This window comes from Theropithecus gelada, chromosome 1 (genome assembly GCF_003255815.1).
Source record: "Theropithecus gelada isolate Dixy chromosome 1, Tgel_1.0, whole genome shotgun sequence".
In the NCBI taxonomy this organism is placed as follows: domain Eukaryota; kingdom Metazoa; phylum Chordata; class Mammalia; order Primates; family Cercopithecidae; genus Theropithecus; species Theropithecus gelada.
This window is the reverse complement of record NC_037668.1, coordinates 78,571,594-78,592,679: the sequence shown is the minus strand read 5'-3', so window position 1 is coordinate 78,592,679 and position 21,086 is coordinate 78,571,594. Positions and strand designations below refer to the sequence as shown.

General features: G+C 35.9%; 1 protein-coding gene across 1 annotated transcript in view; it reads left to right on the top strand.

Annotated features, from left to right (window-relative positions):
- The window catches only part of FAF1 (Fas associated factor 1), a 506,936-nt gene that overhangs the window by 248,688 nt on the left and 237,162 nt on the right, over nt 1–21,086 (top strand). The window lies entirely within an intron of this gene.

The following is a 21,086-nucleotide window of genomic DNA, read 5'->3' as shown; positions in this document are numbered from 1 at the left end:
GGAGCATCAATGATTACTGTAGATACACTAAATGACTTGACCTAGAAAGAAAGATGTAAATGGGAACTCTTGATAATTTTTAAACTAGTCAACTTGAAACGCTTCTTAAAAATAACTGATTATTACGTAATATATTTCATGGTTTTATAGTCATTATTAGAAATACTACTTAGGAAATTGTTGACAACATTCATTTTGGAGGATGCTTATATTTTATTTGAAAGGTTGCTCTCAAATAATTATTTATACTGTGTACTCTGCCTGTTTCTAAAAGGAATTTGAGGGGACTTTTCTTAAGCAGCTCAATCCTGCCCTTGGGCAGTATTCCTAAGATGCTGTTGGAGACTATCTTTTAGCTTAGAATATGAGAAGGGTCTATTTATAGTGTCAATATTTTCTTCATCACGACCAACCAGGGCCACTGTTTCAAAAGAGAACCTCCCCCAAGAGAGAAGAGGTACCTTCTTGGTATGCCTTGGGCCCCACCCACCTAAAAGCTAATAATTTATCTCCATGGAGGGTGGGGGGAATATTTAAGGCTATGACAGGACTTATGTTTAGAAACATTGAAATGATGACTATGTTGTATTACACCTTATAAATTATGAAAGCAACAGTCATTTGTCTACTAATTTTTTCTGAAGAGAATTAATCATGCTTAATCTTGGATTATTTTATAATTTTTTTCTTAGACTACATTGCTTAAAATAATCACTTAATGTCATTGTGAAAGAATAAGTTTTCACCCTAGTGTTTTCCTTCAGAAACATATGAACTGTTTCTGTAGACTATTAATGGTTTCCTTTTTTATATTGTGTTAATGAATTTCAGCTTCTGAATTTGACATGAATAACTCATTGCTTTTGGTTTATTTTCTTTATTGATTACTTGAATAGTTTATTGACTAGAAACTAAAGTCTTTAAAATTTTTTTCTGATCTGATTCCTAAACTGAATCATAGGTTTGCATTATTTGATTTTTTTCAGGATTTTAAATATGTATAAATTGTAATTTCATTTTCAACTTCCATAATGAGTATTTTATTCTCTAAATTAAGAAACTTAATTCCTTAAAGAATCATTTGTGTTTTTCTGGTAGAAATAATGTTTTGCTGTGGCTCCACCTCCGAGCATCTGAAATTTTACAGGATAGTAAAATCTAAATTGTGTATGTGAATATAATGAAACAAGGATATTTAGATTTAAAATAACTTCAGTTTAACCAACAAAAGAAAGATCAGAGGTAAATTCATTTTATTGCTGACTTGAAAATTGAAGAATAGTATAATGCGTGATGAATAAATATAGTTTGCTTTTTTTTCCTTTGGGGTTGAATTTTCTAGCCATAATTTTGCTGCCACCCTCTCAACCCCCCAACCCCAGTTTCTGTTATTTGAGTGTGTTTCAGCTTTCTCCCACAAGAGGGCAGAAAGGACTATTCAGCAGATAGCCTAAAAATGCCATTCAGTGTTTTCAAATTAGCTTCTCTTATATTAACAAAAAGGAGCATAATGGCCAAGTTATTGTTTGATTTACAGATAATTGGCATATTGCAGGGAGGAGACTTAATTTCACCCTTTTAAATTAAACAGGGAGATTTAAAAAGACATAAAATATTCATTAATGTTCGGTGATTATAAAGTAGTGGCATATATTTATTTTGCCTTTATTACTGTTTCGATGGGAAAATACTGCAAATATTTCCGAAATCGAGTTGGCCATACTGACAAGTTGAAATGTTTAAGCAGCGTTAATGCAATCTGCTCACACCTGATATCCTATGCAGAATGATTCAAAATGACTACATCAATTATTAAAAGAAATATTTAAAATTCTGTAAATGTGCCATTGTGTGCCACAGTTGGCTGAAACTGTTCTCCGTGGTCTGCTATTTAGATTATCAAATATATCTTAAGCTTCAAGGACTTAAAAACAGTAAATCATTTTTATACCATTTTCTAAATGTCATTTTTAAAATGTTCCAGAAATATTTTTGCCAAGACAGATATTCTTATGTATTTCTTGTCAAGAATTTGGTTTCTTCTCCTTTTTCCTTTTTTTCCCTTTAAGTAAATTTAAAATAATATTTTTAAATGCTAGTTTGCCCGGAACAAATAAATGCAGTTGCTACTTATGTCACTTGCTTCTCTGTGAGTAGACAGGTACACATAGGCTGTTTTATTCTGTACAACTTAGATAAAGGATGTGGGACCTCTCTGGGCCTAGTTCTGTGACTTTTCTGCTTCAACTTGTGGAACACCTGTGATGGAGGGGGTAGTTTCAGGTGAAGGACAAGGTGTTCTTATCTACAGCTATTCAATCCACAGTGACACTTAAGTATGTACATTTTTTTCTTGTTGCATGATTGGAAATTTAGTTTGATTTTATCAAGATAAAAATATAATTATGAAACAATTTTGTAGTTTTATTTTATAATGCTAGTATTTGTTTTTTATTAATGTGAAAGCTTAATGATACCATATGTGCTAAATTGTAAATTAATCTATCTCACCAGTTTCAGGAATTTCTTTTCAGTATTAATAGGTCCAAGAATAAATCCTGACTAATATAATTGAAGGAAAGGAAAAAATGTTCAATACACAAAAGTTCCTGGTCATTTTTTTAGTGTATTTTTTATATATATATTTTTTTTAATTTTTGAAAACCTTGCATTTTTAAAAGAAAACTTTGCACTATTTTTCACCCAGAGGGAAATTTCTATTAAATGAAATAGGATTGAAAAAGGCACTATGATTTCAACTTTTAATTAGAACAAAGTACATTTTTTAAAAATACTGAGTTAGAAAATAGCACTAAAATGCAGTTTGAATTTCAAATAAACCATTCAATGACCATATGGTCATTGCAAGTTAATGGTGATAAACCAAGAGGTGTTCAAGTGTTTGTTCATTCTGGCTTTGTGGTCTGCTGCCTCACAATGCGTGACTTGTGTCCTTTAGGTGCTCTAGATTTTAATTTAAGCCAGTTGGTTATTGAGGGTTTTCATTTTGATTTTGTTTTTTAAAAACTCTGTACAAATCCTTCCACTTACATTTTCCTCCTAGTTGAGGAGAAAGCAGTGACAGTATAAAAAGGTCAGAATGGAGAGAGTTGCAAGTAGTCTTAAGAAGAAAAATCTTTTCTCTTTTCCGTTATGACCAAACAGCTTGTAAAAAATATCAAAGAATGCAACAGTAATTCTGTGATAGTCTGTCTTTTCAACCTTTTGAGTCCTAAATTAGCTATTTGTCACACTTTAAAATTGTGAGTTTCCTTATATTTAAACAGGCTTACTTTATTTTAATGAATTTTTTTTACACTGAGAATTCAGATTTTTCAACAGTTTATTGAGCAGATTCTAGCAATTCTCACTAATACTATTAAAGATCTGTGGTTATAAATGCACTTGGGGTGGGTTAAATTAAAGGGAAAAAAAGATTGATTTGCTTTCAGCAAATCCAAAACCCAGGTGTGGAAAAGGATATGAAGTCCCTGAAATCAAGCCAACTTTTCTTGGAAACTGATTCTTTGTTATCGGCCTTACTACTGCAAAAGCTTCTGTTAGGCAAAATATTGTTTTCTTTGTAGATGTCATATAAATTTAAGGAATATACACATGACCCAGAATAACAATAAGAAACCTAAGTATTTTTAGTGTAGAATCATGGAGTATTACTTACCTATTACAGCAAGAAGCAAGATGAATAGCTTATTGGAATTATTTAAATCCTCTTCCAAGTTTCACTTTACCCCAGAATTCTCACTGTTCTTATTAATGTTGATTTAGTTCTTAATGGCATGAAAGAGGAAAATTGACAACCTATAAAGATGTATCTTGCAGGGAGTAGTAAAACGTTTCAGTACTATTACAGCGTTGTACAAACTAGTGATTAAGTGAGAAGCCAATAGAGTTGAATTAGTCTTAGGAACTGAATGAACTAAATACATAGATTATACCAATCCTTAAAAATAATCTTGGCTAAATAATCATGAGGCTAACTCTGATTCTGAACATTTGAACCTAATGTCGGATTTTGTGTGTTGTGTCTATTTTTCTACTTGCTACTTTCTTAACTTGGTTGACTAGCGTATATTTTGGACTATTCTCCTTTAATGCTGGTGGCCAGTAACAGTAATTAAAATATGTAGTCTTTTACAGATTGTGCTAATTATTGATGTTCTAGTAGTGGGTTGACTATGACTCCTTAACTAACATGGCCTTTCTGTAAATGTTTTAAGTATTGGGTGTTTTTTTTTGGTTTGTTTGTTTTGTTTTCCAGTATGGGGAGGGTTGGGGTTGCTGGCACAGAACTGAAGTAAGAGTAGAGTAACTGAGAATGTGCATATGCAAGAGGGTAAATTAAGTTGTGTGCTTATTTAATTAAAAGTGTAAGTGGTTTGTTTTTACTGCAAGATAAATGGCATATATTGGATCAATTAGAATGAACCAATTTAATTAACATATATTATAGTTTGATTTTTTAAAATTTGAAATCATGAATGACATTTTAGCAAGAATGAAAGAGATAATTTCTTCTGCAACTGGGCAGTGAATTCAAGCCTTTATTCAGCTTTCAGAAAAGAAGATTACGCATCTTTTAAATATGCATATATATTATTAGTTTCAAGTTGCATTTGAAAACTGAGATCTGTTGAAATCATACCACTTCAAATAAATAAATCAGTAGGGATCATTTTATAAATATTGAGGTTTCCTGTGATTCTTAATAAATTATCCCCTGAGGTAATAAATTTAATATTTATAACGCAGCTCTTTGGAACTGACAAGTCTTTTCCCCTCTCTGGAAGTGTTTTAGAATAATCTGGATTGGATCTCTTTTTCGGCCCATATAAGTATTTGTCTACCTGCGTTTCAAGATGATAGAAGCAATGACATTTTAAGAATTAAGAGCAATCTTTAGCCTTTTGTTACTTAAGATATGTGTATCAAACATCATAGCTGACCACATTTCATAATCTGTGATTTGTGTGTTGGTAGTTTTGAAATGCCTGGGTTAAGAGAAATTACGTTCAGTTATCAGAAACTAATAAACATAAGATTTTTTTATATGCAAGAAAAGGCAGAGAGTAAATAATTGCACTGGTGACCAATACTGTAATAATCCTGTTTTACAATATGCACTTGACAGGTTGTAATAGTGCTAATTGAAGAGACTAATTCACACTTGCTTCATTCTATTCAAAGGCAAAATCAGCAGCTTGTTTTGCTTTTGACCAGATGGTCCTCATGAACACCTACTGTGCACTTTAAGTGCTTTACTAGAATTACAAAGGCCGGGGGCTGCGTTCGACTCCAAATGATTTGAGGAGAGAGAGAGGGGGGAAAAGAACCTCTGTGCTCAATGGATTTGGTGCAAGTAAATTAATTCTAGTGGACCCATTACACACTGAGCCCCCTTTTCAAAGCTCTGAGCCTCCTCGCTTGCTCTGTAGCAATGAGAAAGAGAAAGGCAGATTACTGCAAACAGAAATAAAAAAAAAAGGGGGTATGAAAGGGAGAAAAGAGGCCTTGAAGCCTTTCATATCATTTGAGTTTTTCAAGTGCGTTATTTTTGGGGAGGGTGGATGTATGAAAAGCCAATTGGAGTTTTTTTTGTTTTAAAGTGCGCTATTTAAGCACCATGAATATAGGCGCAAGAGCAACAGTTGACTGAGTTTACTGTGATGAAGCTTTGTGTCCGAGGATGAATCAAATTCATTATATTCAACTCTTTGTGTTTTAACATGAATGTAGGGTTAGTTTCACAAGACTGTGTCTGTTTAGGATAATTATAATTTAATATTTTCCTTTCATAAAGTTATCACTGTAGATGTCTAAAATTTTAATCAAAGCAGATTTTGTACATTGACTTTGAAGCACCCTGACAGTTTAAAATTCAAAGGAAAGCTTTTTTAGTTTTCAAAAGAAAAGAAAGGCTCATTCTAATGGCATTGAAGGAGAGATTATTATAACTAATTAGAAGTCACACATCTGTTAGCTTTTGGTTTGTGACTTATTTATGTATTTTTTGAGTAAAATATATACTTTAAAAATATATTGCTGTTATTGTGTGAACCTAAAGGGATAAAATGCACTTAAAAGAGAACCATTCGTTTCAGCCAACCATTTTTGGCAAATCTCTAGATGGTCCTATAAAAATATGTAATGCAGTAAAGCACATTAAGTGTGAATTGCAGTTGTATAATTAATAATCTTAATTTGGAATATGCTTTCAAACAGTATTTTCACACAGTTCTGTTATCATAATTCTGATTATTAACCAAAGTTATGAGATAAAAAAACTTGTCCAGGTTGTACAAATTTGTAGTTGTTCCTTATCCTTAAAGCTGTTCACGTATAGTACTGTAATTTGGAATACTAACACTGTAAAATAATTAGTTCTTATTGTAAACTATGTAGGTTAGGACACAAGGAATCAAATATAGGAATATATATCACCCGCTTTTTATGTTTTTGTAGTTCTAAATTTAATTATTGTGATATATTTTCGTGGCATTGTTTACTTTTGTTTGATGGCATATATTACTGCCACCATGTTCCAGTTCATGTTAATTATAGCTATTATCAAAGAATACAACAAAATTACACCAATAGTGCGTAATGATAATGGTAAAAGTTTCATAGTCTTTTTAAAGTTTGGATTATCTCTTCAAATGAATGCCTAGAATTTATATTTTAAAAGGCATATTGCATCAATATGTTTTTTATGTCAATAAGTTTTAATTACAGTTTTAGAAAATAAAACACAGAAATGCACAAGCAACCACAAAAATCTTTTTTATTTCTCAAATACTTCATTTAAGAGGGTAGCATGCCTTTTATATATTTAAAATAAAATTTGATTCATATTAATGTACTCATACTTTGGGAGTGCTCATTCAAATGTGAGTTTTAGGGTGAGGACGGATATAAGGAGAGTTCCCAAACCTTCCACCAGCAAAATATCCAATGAAATTTATAAGTAATGAGGCATTAATGAATTGATATCCTTGGGGAGAAAAACATTTCAAGAAAAAATATGAAAGATTAAGCAATACTCACTGCAGAAATTTTTTTGCAGCAGACCATTTAAAATAAAGGTAAAGGTACTAGATTTCTTTCTTGTAGGTACAATAAAAAGCTATCTTTAAAGCCAGAACCTTAGTTAGCAGAAGTGGATTGATCACAACCATGTAGTCACTTATTTCACTTGTTTAGATGGGGCTGATTCTTTGGTTTCACAGAAACAGTGCTCCTCATGCATGAAGAAGAGGTTTTTCTTTTTCAGTATTAAAATATTAACTCCTAGATTCCTGAATGCCAGAGATAAGGTTCTTTTCCTGGGGTCTGTGTTGGGAAAGGCTGTAATTTCTTCATAGATGTAGTAAGTACCACATTACTTAAGCTGAGAAGTATTTTAACATTTAACTATCTTCCAGTCCTAAGATAAGAAATAGTAACCTCTTCATTCCTCCCCAACCCTCTGTAAAACAAACACACACACACACAAGGAATTAAACCACAGGATGGGTAAGTGAATATAAAGTGCTCATAAATATAAGCTGGACCAAGACTTGGCGTATTAAGATAAGGCCTGCATGTAGAAAATTATTGACATGTTTTATCTTTATATGCCAAAAGTTATTTGGTTACAACCTCTTAAAACATCTGGTTATGGTAATTTTTCTTTTGTCTAATGTGTCTCATGTATGACTCAGTGTTAAACAGTTAAGCAGTTTTTCTTTTTCAAACATACTTTTTGTGATTAATGTTCTTTTAAAAAATCCTACGGCTCAATATAGGGCTATAGTGTAGTATCTTATTACCCTCAATGTATTTCTATTATTATTTTGAAAAACTTTTTTTTTTTTTTGGGAGAAAAAATATTTTAAAAGCTTGTAGTAAACATTTTATATAAATGACAAAATGTATTCCTTGCTTTGTGGTCATTGCGTGACCAGACAGTAGAGTACTGGATTGTTCTAGGGTTTTACAGCTGCAAGGCAAAAGCATCTGCTCATTGCAAAGCCGGCATTGTTTAATTTTGACACTGACTTTTCCATGAGTCTTGTACCAAGCACTGGATTAGATGCCACTAAGATGAAATTTGTTTTAAGTTGCTCCCAAAGTGCAGCTGTTCCTATATACAGCCTTGTAGCTTAACCAAAACAGACAGACATAGGATCAATCAGAATCTTTGTACAGGGTCACCTCAGTAGGCTAGGGGGCCCCAGAGAATGTTAATGATATTATTTATCATGAATAATTGCAAAATTAGTTTCTGGGCTTATTTAATATCTATAGCACAGCCCCCCACCTTTTAAAAGCAATAGAACTGTTATTAAATATTTAGCTTTTTAAACTGGATTATCATGGCTAAGTATTAGAGTACCCCTGTATGCATTAGGCACTATTCTTCCACAATCAATTGCAAGAAAAATGATTAGTTTATTGGTCAGTAAAGTAGTGATTGACTGAAAATAAGACCTATTCTAAAATTGTTTGCTAAAATCTTGAAAAGTGGACATTTTTATAGAATGATAATTTTTCTTTAATGTTTCAAGTGAATGAAAAATGAAAGAGCACCTCACTTCCCAGGTTTCCTGGGATTGTGTGAATTTCTACCCAGCTGGTCCAAATTGATTGATACAGGGCCAAATATTTGTCTGCCTACATTTCAAAGTCTATAATTTGCTAATGAATTGTGGTAATAATCTTTCATCATACATGAAAGATTTAGCCAAACAATTTGCTAAGTATATATTTTGATCATAAAATTTTTGGACTTACACCAAGCTTTACATCTACTTTACAGCTAATGCATGGGGGTGGAGGGAGGGCAGTAGGAAAAATAATAGTGAACATGGACACTTGATGGAAAAGAATGAAGGAAGCGTGAGGAAAGAAGGTACTTTGGAAAAGAATAATACTGGGAAAATCCCTGAGTGACAGAGGAAGACCAATTCTATTTGTACTTAGAGTTCAAAATAGAATTTTAAAAAATGCCAGTACAGTTTTAGTCCACAGTATCCGGAGACATATGGTATCCATTTAGATGAAGGCAAGGAAGGAATCTTTTTCTGTTTTGGCTACAGCTATTCCACACATTGATTATGATTATAATTTCCTAAAAACTTGATGCTGCAAAGTCTAATGCCCACAAAGTTTAAGTAATTGAGGCATAACAAAGACAAATGTTTGTTGGGGTTGATTAAAAAGAATCTAATGAAGAAATAAATGTGATTTGACTAATTCTAGAAGAAGCTGAGACAGTAACCTAGTAAAGCTTTTGAAATGACTGTAGGCACCCAAGAGAACATTTTCTCCCTCCAAAACAAGGGAAGACTGTATAAAGGAAAATTTGGCTTGTGTCTGGGAGGCTATGTAGCATTAAGTTACCTTTGCTTGGGAAAGTGTAAACCTTAATTTTTATGTATTTTGGGAGAGGAGCGTAAGATATACTCCACAGGAAATCCAGGATTACACTATGGAATGAGAGAGCTAGGCAATGTTCAAAATACGACTGTATCTTACACATGTAATACCTCTTCCATTGTTAGAAATCAAGGTGCCGTGATTTCCTATTTGACTTATATAATTTGAATTGTTTTCAAGTTGTCCATGTGGAGAATCTTAAATAATATTGATAGAATTTCCCTTGCCTAGCCATTTAATACCAAGTAGTTTAAAAAAAAAAAAAAAAAGACCGAGCACAGTGACTCACACCTGTAGTCCCAGCACTTTGGGAGGATGAGCTGAATGGGTGAATGGATCACCTGAGGTCAGGAGTTCGAGACCAGCCTGGCCAACATGGCAAAACCCCGTTTCTACTAAAAGTACAAAAATCAACCAGGTGTGGTGGCGGCTGCCTGTAATCCCAGCTACTCAGGAGGCTGAGACAGGAGAATCACTTGAACCCAGAAGCTGGAGGTTGCAAGTGAGCCAAGATCTCGCCACTGCACTCCAGCCTGGGTGACAAGAGCGAGACTCCGTCTCAAAAAACAGAAAGGAACTTTGTCTTATACGGAGAAATCAGATATATTATAAAGGAGATGGACCCTCCATTGTATAGATTTTAAAGATAAGCAACTCTATAATTTTTATATACCTGTGGGACCTCTTAAATGTATAGTTAAATGGCACATTTCCAGAGGATTAATTTGTATTCATTTATATAATTCCCCTTTTGTTCTCTGCTAGAAGTAAGCCTCCTTTAAATGTTAGTACAGTGGATGTCTAATTAAGGTGGCACCATTGAACTATTTTTTTTTTTTTTTTGAGTGCAATGGCGCAATCTCGGCTCACTGCAACCTCCACCTCCCAGGTTCAAGCGATTGTCCTGCCTCAGCCTCTTGAGTAGCTGGGGTTACAGGTGCATGTAACCACGCCTGGCTAATTTTTGTATTTTTGGTAGAGATGGGGTTTCACCATGTTGGTCAGGTTGGTCTCGAACTCCTGACCTCAGATGATCCGCCTGCCTTGGCCTCCCAAAGTGCTGGGATTACAGGCTTGAGCCACTGCACCCGGCCAACAATCTTTAAAGTATTTAGGAAAGTTAAGAATTTATGTTTAACTAGAGCTTTATTCAGATGAATAGAAAATTTTGTTTTACACATTGACTTTCTCAGCCTCTTTCCTTCTGTTTTGCTGACAGTTAAAAATCTGTCAATTTAATACATGCTATAATTTTTTTTTTGAAACAGTCTCGCTCTATCGCCAAAGCTGGAGTCCAGTAGCACTGTCTCAGCTCCCTGCAGCCTCAGCCTCTTGGTTCAAGCAGTTCTCCACTTCAGCCTCCCGAGTAGCTGGGACTACAGGTGCCCACCACTACGCCCAGTTAATTTTTTTTTTTTTTTGTATTTTTTAGTAGAGATGGGGTTTCACCATGTTGGCCAGGCTAGTCTTGAGCTCCAGACCTCAGGTGATCCGCCCGCCTCGGCCTCCCAAAGTGCTGGGATTACAGGCCTGAGCTAGCAAGCCTGACCTACTTGCCATAATTTTTTGTAGGTATATTGTTATCACATTATGGTAGTTACTATAGCAAATACTTAATGAAGTTTTGGTTTGCAAACCTTTGTGGGTTTTTTTTTTCCTGGCTATAGTATTATAGAAGAGATCCGTAATCATTACTATGAAGGAAAACTTATAATGAAAATCACATTTAAATAAAATTAATTATAAGTGAGATAATTAGTAAGATTCCTGATTTTTTTAATGAAAACTCAATTTCAAAAGCAAATATTAGAGTTATAGGTTATGTATACGAAATTCAAAATATGCTGTTAGCATTTGTTTCTAGTCCTTTTGGTGTTCTCTTATCAAAGGCACATTATATTTACATGCCTGCCTTTGCCTAATGAAAATGAGAAATAAATTCCTCCTAAGCAGTGTGTTTATAATGTCCTATAATAATCATCATCATAAGAAAAGCATATCATTTAAATATCAGTTCATTGCTGTTGAATTGGGAGATGTTTCCCTTATTCTTCATATCGTAAACAAGGAAATCTCAAGACATTTTTAAAGACTGCTATTTTTTTGCCGGTCAGTTTTTTTATAATGACATATATACGTATGGATCACTTTGCTTGAAATTTGAAGTATCAGAAATATAGTAAATATCTTAAGAGTCTTGATTTCTGTTGATAATTATTTCAAATAATTGATTCTAAAATTTGGTGATTATGTGGGAATTTAGAAATCTCATGTGCTTCAAGTGAACCATTTATGTGGGTGTGTGAGAGAGAGGGTGTGTGCTGGTCTATAGGCAGTGACTGTATAATTAAATGTGTAAATATGTTGCTATGAAGTGTAAGTAATCTTTTAATCCTTAGGGTATTACTTAAAAGGCTCAGGGTTGAAATAGAGTTTTCTGTTGCCATGGTGTTTGAATTTCTATAAATCAGTGTTGTTTTAATGAATGATAAGGAATTTTATTTTTTATCTTAAAGTAGACTTTTACCTTATATGCATACGCTACAAAAGATTGTAAAAGTAAATTATATATCCATAACAAGGCTTTCTAATATATAAGATTTTATAATATTGAGAGATAATAAATGTAAATGGTACAATTTGATGTCATTAGCTTTACTTGTAGTAAGTGAATTAAAATTCCATATGGATGTTAAGACTGTGGAACCAGCATAAGGACATACAGATAGATCAGTGCACTAGAATTGAGAACCTAGAAAGAAACCCTTACATTTATGGTCAATTAATTTTCAGCAAGATTACCAAGAAAATTCAACATATGGTGCTGGGACAACTGGATATCTATGTGTAAAAGAATGAAATTGGACTGTTCCCTCACACCAGACAGAAAGAAAAATTAACTCAAATCACAGATCCAAATCTAAGACTTAAAACTATAAACCTCATAGAAGAAAACAGGAAAAAATTTTCATGGTTTTTGAGTTAGGTAATGGTTTCTCAGACAGGACACTAAAACCAGAACAAGGACAAATAGGTTATTTGAACTTTATCAAAATTAAAAACTTTAGTGCCTCAGAGGGCATCATCAGTAAAATGACAGTTTACAGAATGGAAGAAAATATTTCCAAACCGTATATTGATAAGAGACTTGTATCTAGGATATATAAAGAACTCTTACAACTCAATAATAAAAAGACAAATAATCTAATTGAAAATTGGCAAAGATCTGAATAGACATTTCTCATGAGAAGATATGCAAATAGCCAATAAGCAAATGAAAAGTTGCCCAACATCTTTAGTCATTAGGGAAATGCAAATAAAAAATCCAAAGAAATTGAAATCAGTGTGTTAAAGAGATATCTGCATTCCAGTATTCATTGAAGTATTGTTCACAATAAGCAAGACATGGAAGCAATCTAAGTGTTCATCAATGAATAAATGGATAGAGATTATGTGGTATATATTAATATATATAACAGAATACTATTCAGCCTTTAAAAAGAAGAAAATTCTGTCATTTAGAACAGCATGGGAAGACCTGGAGGACAGTATACTAAGTGAATAAACATGATCTCACTTATATATAGATTCTAGGAAAGTTGAATTCATAGCAGCAGAGAGGAGAATGGTGATTACCAGAGGCTGGTGGTGGGGTGTGGACAAGTAGGAATGAGGAAAGCAGAGATGTTGGTTGAAGGGTGCAGAGTTTCAGTTTGACAGGAGGAATAAATTTGAATCATCTTTTGTACAGCAAAGTGACTGTATGTAGTAATGTGTTATATATTTCAAAATTGCTAAAAGATTAGAATTTAAATGTTCCCACCACACACACACACACACACACACGCAACAAAAAAAAAAAAAAAAAAAAAAAAACGCACGGTAAATACTTCAAGTACTGGATATGTGGGGGTTGTTGTTGTTTTCTTACCCAGGCCGCAGTGCAGTGGCACAAACAAGGCTCACTACAGGCTCAGACTCCTGGGTTCCATTGATCCTCCCATCTCAGCCACCTGAGTAGATGGGACTACAGGTACGTGCCATGATGCCCAGCTAATTTTTGTATTTTTTGTGGAGATGAGGTTTCACCATGTTGCCCAGGCTGGTCTGATACACCTGGGCTCAAGTGATCTGCCTGCCTGGAGTGCTGGGATTACAGGTGTCAGCCACCATACTGGCCTGCTGGATATGCTAATTAGCTTGATTTAATCATTCCACAATGTATACATATATCAAAACATCACTTTGTACCCTATAAATGTATATAATTATTATTTGTCAATTAAAGAAAAATGGCCAGATGCGGAGGCTTACGCCTGTAATCCCAGCACTTTGGGAGGCTGGGGCAGGCGGATCACCTGAGGTCAGGAGTTTGAGACCAGCCTGACCAACATGGAGAAACCCCGTCTCTACTAAAAATACAAAATTAGCCAGGCGTGGTGGTGCATGCCTGTAATCCCAGCTACTTGGGAGGCTGAGGCAAGAGAATCGCTTGAACCGGAGAGGTGGAGGTTGCGGTGAGCGGAGATCGCACCATTGCACTCCACCCTGGTCAACAAGAGAGAAACTCCATCTCAAAAAAAGAAAAAAGCAAATTGAACTACCCTTCACACCACTAGGATGGCTAGAATTTTAAAAGGTGGGCTCTATGCGGTGGTTCATGCCGGTAATCCCAGCACTTTGGGAGGCCAAGGCCAGCAGATCACTTGAGGTCAGGAGTTTGAGACCAGCCTGGGCAACATGGTGAAACCCCATTTCTACTAATGACACAAAAATGAACTGGATGTTGTGGTGCATGCCTGTAGTCTCAGCTACTGGGGAGGCTGAGGCATGAGAATCACTTGAACCCGAGAGGTGGAGGCTGCAGTAAGATCACACCACTGCACTCCAGCCTGGGCGACAGAGTCAAACTGTTTGGAAAAAAAAAAAAAAAGGTGATAGTGACAAGTGTTGTATTGGCAAGGATGTTGAGAAATGAGAACTATTACACATTGTTGGTGGGATTATGACATAATCTAGTAGCTGTGGAAAAAGTTTGATAGTTCCTCAACATGTTAAACATAGTTACCATCTGTCTGACCCAGCAATTCTACTCCTAGCTATATAACAAGAGAATTAAAAACATACGTCCACCCAAAAATGTGTATGTGAATATTTATAGTAGATGGTTCATAATAGCCAAAATGTAGAAGTCCATTAATGAATGAATGGATAAACAAAGTGTGGTATATCCATGCAATGGAATATTTTCAGTCATAAAAATATGGAATGAAATACAGATATATATGACAACGTTAATGAACCTTAAAAACATGCTAAATGAAAGAAACTAGACACAAAAAGCCACATATTGTATAATTACGTTTATATCAAACGCCCAGAGTAGGCAAGTCTCTGGGGCATCTGGCTGGAGGGAAGGGAAAATAGGTAATGATTGCTATTGGGTTTGAATTTTTGTTGTTTTTGTTTTTACGTTTCATTAATAATAAGTTATGTAGCACAATGCATTTTAAATATTAAACTTCAAATAATTATTTTCTTTGTATGCAACAGTTTTTTTGTTGTTGTTGCTTGCTTGTTTGTTTTTGAGACAGAATCTTGCTCTGTCACCCAGGCTGGAGTGCATTGGCGCGATCTCAGCTCAGTGCAACTTCCACCTCCCAGGTTCAAGCGATTCTCCTGCATCAGCCTTCCGAGTAGCTGGGATTACAGATGCGCACCACCACACCCAGCTAATGTTTTATTTTTAGTAGAGAGGGTTTCACCATGTTGGCCAGGCCGGTCTTGAACTCCTGACCTCATGATTGCCCACCTTGGCCTCCCAAAGTGCTGGAATAACAGGTGCGAGCCACCACGCCCAGCCATTATGCAACAATTTTATATAAGAAATGTAATTTAAACACTGCACAATGATCTTCCTGTGTATACTGTAGAGTGTTTAATAAACTTGGAGAGTCTGTTTAAATCTTAATGTTTAATGCGTACAAATTTGTTTTTGTTGTATTATCTCTACCTACATAGGCTAATTTTCAGAATTCTGAAATAAAGTAACAGAAAATAGAGCAGCATGTTTTTAAGGTTCATCTGTGTTGCACATGTAATCCGTATTTTATTCCTCTTTTAAGACTGAACGATATTCCATTGTATGGATCTACCACATTTTTGTTCGTTAATTCCACCTTTTGGCTATTATGAATAATGCTGTGAATATTCATATACATGTTTTTGTTTAGACATACTGTTTTTTTGTTTTTTTGTTTTTTTTTTTTGAGACAGAGTCTTGCTGTCACCCAGGCTGGAGCGCAGTGGCGCAATCTCGGCTCACTGCAAGCTCCGCTTCCCAGGTCCATGCCATTCTCTTGCCTCAGCCTCCCGAGCAGCTGGGACCACAGGCGCCCGCCACACCCGGCCAATTTTTTGTATGTTTAGTAGAGACGGGGTTTCACTGTGTTAGCCAGGATGATCTTGATCTCCTGACCTCGTGATCCACCTGCCTCAGCCTCCCAAAGTGCTGAGATTACAGGAGTGAGCCACTGTGCCCGGCCTGGACATATGTTTTCAATTCTCTTGTTATATCTAGGAGTAGAATTGCTGTGTCAGATGGTAACTTTATGATATATATGATTTTTTTCTGTGTTTTACCAATTGTAGTAAAATATACATAACAAAATTTAACATTTTAACCATTTTTACATATATAGTTCAGTTACATCAAGTAACATTCACATTCTCTTACAACCATCACTTTAACCCATTTTCAAAACCTTTTTTGTCTTTACAAACTAAAACTCTGTACCCATTAAACAGTAACTCTCTGTTCCCCTTTGCCTCTAGCTCCTAGCCAGCCACGACTCTACTTTCTGTCAAATTCTTAATCTGACCACCCTAGGTACTTCATAAAGTAGAATCATACAGTATGTGGCCTTTTGTGTCTGGCTTATTTCACTTAACTTACTGTTTTCAAGGTTCATTCATGTTGTAGCACATGATATAATTTTATTTTATTTATTTTATTTTAGTTATGTTATGTTATGTTATGTTATGTTATGTTATGTTATGTTATGTTATGTTATTTTGAGATAGNATGTTATGTTATGTTATGTTATGTTATGTTATGTTATGTTATGTTATTTTGAGATAGAGTTTCGCTCTTGTTGCCCAGGCTGGAGTGCAATGGCATGATCTTGGCTCACCGCAACCTCTGCCTCCCGGGTTCAAGTGATTCTCCTGCCTCGGCCTCTCAAGTAGCTGGGATTACAGGCAGGCGCCACCATGCCCAGCTAATTTTGTATTTTTAGTAGAGACAGGATTTCTCCATGTTGGTCAGGCTGGTCTCAAACTCCCGACCTCAGGTGATCCACCCACCTTGGCCTCCCAAAGTGCTGAGATTACAGGCATGAGCCACCACGCCTGGCTAGAGTTTTATTTTTTTTAAGGCTGAATAATATGCTATCATATGTAAGTACCACATTTTCTTTATTCATTCATACACTGATAGACCGTTGGGTTGTTTCCACCTTTTGAGTATTGTAAATAATGCTGCTATAAACATGGGTGTGCAAAAACATCTTCAAGGTCCTGCTTTCATTTCTATTATGTATATACCCAAGAATTGGGATTGCTGAATCATACGGTAATTCTGTGCTTAAGTTTTTGAGGAACACATTTCCACAGTGAATATACCATTTTACATTTCCTCCAGCAACACAGAATGGTTTCCATTTCTCCACGTACTAACCAATACTTGTTATTTTCTGTTTTACTTTCTTTTATTTATTTTGTTTTGAGACAGAGTCTCGCTCTGTTGCCCAGGCTGGAGTGCAGTGGCGCCATCTCGGCTCACTGCAAGCTCCGCCTCCCGGGTTCACACTGTTCTCCTGCCTCAGCCTCCTGAGTAGCTGGGACTACAGGCGCCCGCCACCACACCCAGCTAATTTTTTGTATTTTTAGTAGAGATGGGGTTTCACCGTGTTAGCCAGGATGGTCTCAATCTCCTGACCTCGTGATCTGCCTGCCTTGGCCTCCCAAAGTGCTGGGATTACAGGAATGAGCCACCGCGTGTTTTATTTTTTTAGAATAGCCATTCTAATGGAGGTAAAGTGGTATCTCATGGATCTGGTTTGCATTTTCATAATCACTAGTGATTTTGAGCATCACTTCTTTTTTTTTTTTTTTTTTCCTTTGAGATGGAGTCTTGCTCTGTTGCCCAGGCTGGAGTGGGATCTTGGCTCACTGCAACCTCTGCCTCCCAGGTTCAAGCAGTTCTCCCACCTCAGCCTCTGAAGTAGCTGGGATTACAGGTGCATGCCCCATGCCTAGCTAATTTTTGTATTTTTAGTAGAGGCAGGGTTTTACCATGTTGGCCAGGCTGGTCTCAAACTCTTGATCTCAGGTGATCCACCTGTCTCAGCCTCCCAAAGTGCTAGGATTACAGGTCTGAGCCACCGCGCCCGGCCAATTTTGAGCATCATTTCATGTGTTTATGGACCATTTATATTTTATATATCTTCTTTGGAGGAATGTCTATGCAAATCCTTTGCCCGTTTTTCAGGTTGGGTTTTTTTTTTTTTTTTTTTTTTTTTTTGAGTGCTGAAACATTCTGGAATTGGTTAAGGTGGTTGTATGATTTTGTGAATATATTGGAAACCACTGAGTTGTACATTGGAACATAAAAAGGAAACTAAATATGAAATGGAGAACTGAGCGCTTATAAGACAGCTACACATACAAAATTAAAAATTACTCCGAAAATGAAAACTAAAGAATTGGGAATTATGTCACTTGAATAAAATATAAAAATATCAAGTTTCAGGTTGGGCACGATGGCTCATGCCTGTAATCCCAGCCCTTTGGGAGGCCGAGGTGGACGGATCACCTGAGGTCAGGAATTCGAGTCCACCCTGGTCAACATGACAAACCCCCGTCTCTGCTAAAAATGCAAAAATTAGCTGGGTGTGGTGGCACTCGTCTGTAATCGTGGCTACTCAGGAAGCTGAGGCATAAGAATCGCTTGAACCCGGGAGACAGAGGTTGCAGTGAGCCAAGATTGAACCACTGCACTCCAGCGTGGGTGACAGAATGAGGTGCTGTGTAAAAAAAACCCAAAAAACAAAAACAAGTTTCAGTATACCAATGTTTGCCAAGAGTTTAAAGAACTCTTTTTGAGGTATTGCCTAGGGGTTTTTCCTTTCTATTGAAGTTAAACCAAGAAAAAATAGACTTTGTAATATTGGAGACAGTTTTCTTGAGTTTGATATTAAGCACTGGATAGTTTTATGGAAGCATAAAACTATCCATAGTTTATATGTGTTCCCCCCTTCCCTCCCCTCCGCTCCCTTCCCCTCCTCTTTCCCTTTTTGAGCTGGAGTTTCGCTCTTGTTGCCCAGCCTGGAGTGCAATGGTGTGATCTTAACTCACTGCAACTTCCGCCTCCCAGGTTCAAGTGACTCTCCTGCCTCAGCCTCCCGAGTAGCTGGGATTACAGGCATTCGCCACCAAGCCCAGCTAATTTTGTATTTTTAGTAGGGTTGGGGTTTATCCATGTTGGTCAGGCTGGTCTCGATCTCCTGGCCTCAGGTGATCTGCCTGCCTCGGCCTCCTAAAGTGCTGGGATTACAGGTGTGAGCCACGGGGCCGAGCCTCTGTTACATTTTTTAAAGGGGACATATTTCTACTCTGTTTCCAACTATTAGATGGCGGTTATGTTGCACTAGTAGATAACATTTCAAGTGGGTTAATACCAGCTTTTCTAGGTTATAACATGGACAGTGGTACTATTATTGGATACTGTTTACATTATCATACAGAGTTTCTGTGACTAACCTTGCATAGTGCTTCCATCAGTACTTTTCTGTTACTATAATGTAGCAGAAGTGTATTTGAGCAGGGGATGAATACTTTAGGGAATAAAGATATTAATTAGCCTGTTAGGAAAACATATTCTCAATGGGGAAATTATCATATATCATTTATATTTCTAGTTGAGATCCATTAGAAAGGAGAATGGTTTTTACTTCATAGTAATTTGAGTGTATTTCTGGGCAAAATTTGCTAGTCGGTGGTATTCTAGTTGCTGACCTTGAAAGTTCATGCCAACTTCATTGAGGGGAAAGAGAAGGAAGCTTCATGTTGAGTTAACGTTTTATACTTTTCAACTCCTTTCCCCAACTTTAGTTCATTTGATTCTTAAAGTATCTACTAGTGTCAGTAGCTGTACACTTGTACACATATAGCTGAACAAGATGAAAATGGCATCTCGTGGCTGTGCAACACAATGGTCCTGGTGATGGTGTTAATATAGGACTTGATAGTCAACTCTTCTTGCTATATAAACAGAGGGACTGATACAGAGGATAGGTTAAGTAGTACTCAAGAGTTCACAATAAGGTCATTGCTTTTCCCTATTTTACGATTTGTAGTGCTTTCTGTGATTCCATTTCCTTAATCTTCCATTAACTATACTATACTATACTATACTATACTATACTATACTATACTATACTATACTATACACTGTAACAGTAGTTTACCTCACCCTCCTTCCATCTCACTACTTGAACTCTTTCTTTGTCAGTAAAGTTAGCATAACAGTAGGAACACTTCCCTGACAGATGTTGTTTGTGAGAATGAAAGTGAGACAGTGTAGGTGAATACAACTTTATTAACTCTAGAATACTTTTTTTAGAAGTTATTTGTCTTTCCATGTACCTCAGATTTTACCAACTGATATTTACTTACCTGCCTCTGAACACATAAATTTTTTAAAAGGATGTGATTTCTTGCTCATATAGTTCCCTCAGCTCTTCTCCCTCAGCCTTACCCCTTCTCCTCATGCCATTCACAGATCCGTATGTGTTTCAAGAAGACTACACTCAGCTGACACATCCTTCAGGAAACCTTCTATAATCCTGTGTTCTATATGAACATAACCTCTCCTTATCTCCTGAATTAGCCTTGAAATACCGCACAGTGATATTGTGCCTCATACAACATTCCTTTGTATAATTGGCTTAGTCCATCTTATAGCCTATATACTTTTTGAGGAGGGGTGACTATATCTTACTGATGTTTATATTCTCTATAGAACAGAATGTTTTAAGAAGAGTTAAAGAACAAATAGTGTTTGTGGAAATTAATTGAATTTCATTAAACCAATCTATAACACTTTCTGTTATATCTATATTGTAGTACTTATTGGTGTTAGCTTGCAAACATTCCATTGAAGTTATTAGTTGAATGCTGGAGCTGACTCCTATTAGTGCAAGAAAGCTGAGTAGTAAACATTCAGGAATTTTGTGAATCTGACAAAGTGTTGGTACCTTGAAATTAGCTTCAGTGGTATTGTTTATCTCATGGAGATTGGCAGACTCTTAAAAGCACTGCTTTTTGTTTTGGGAGAGCCATTTACCAGTACATCATTGGTTGTATGTTTCTAACCCCCACTAGAGTATGAGCTCCTTCAAGTTCATATCTGCCTGAATGCCTTGACTGTGATAGGAACATTCTTTGCTGAATTAATGAATAAATAAGTGATTGAGTATATCAGCTGCTTTATTCCTCTACTGCCTGACCCCTGCCGGCAGAGACCGAATTTCAGAATCTAGTGAATATTTTGAGACTGAGTTTTAAAATGGCCCGTTGTCATAGGCTGT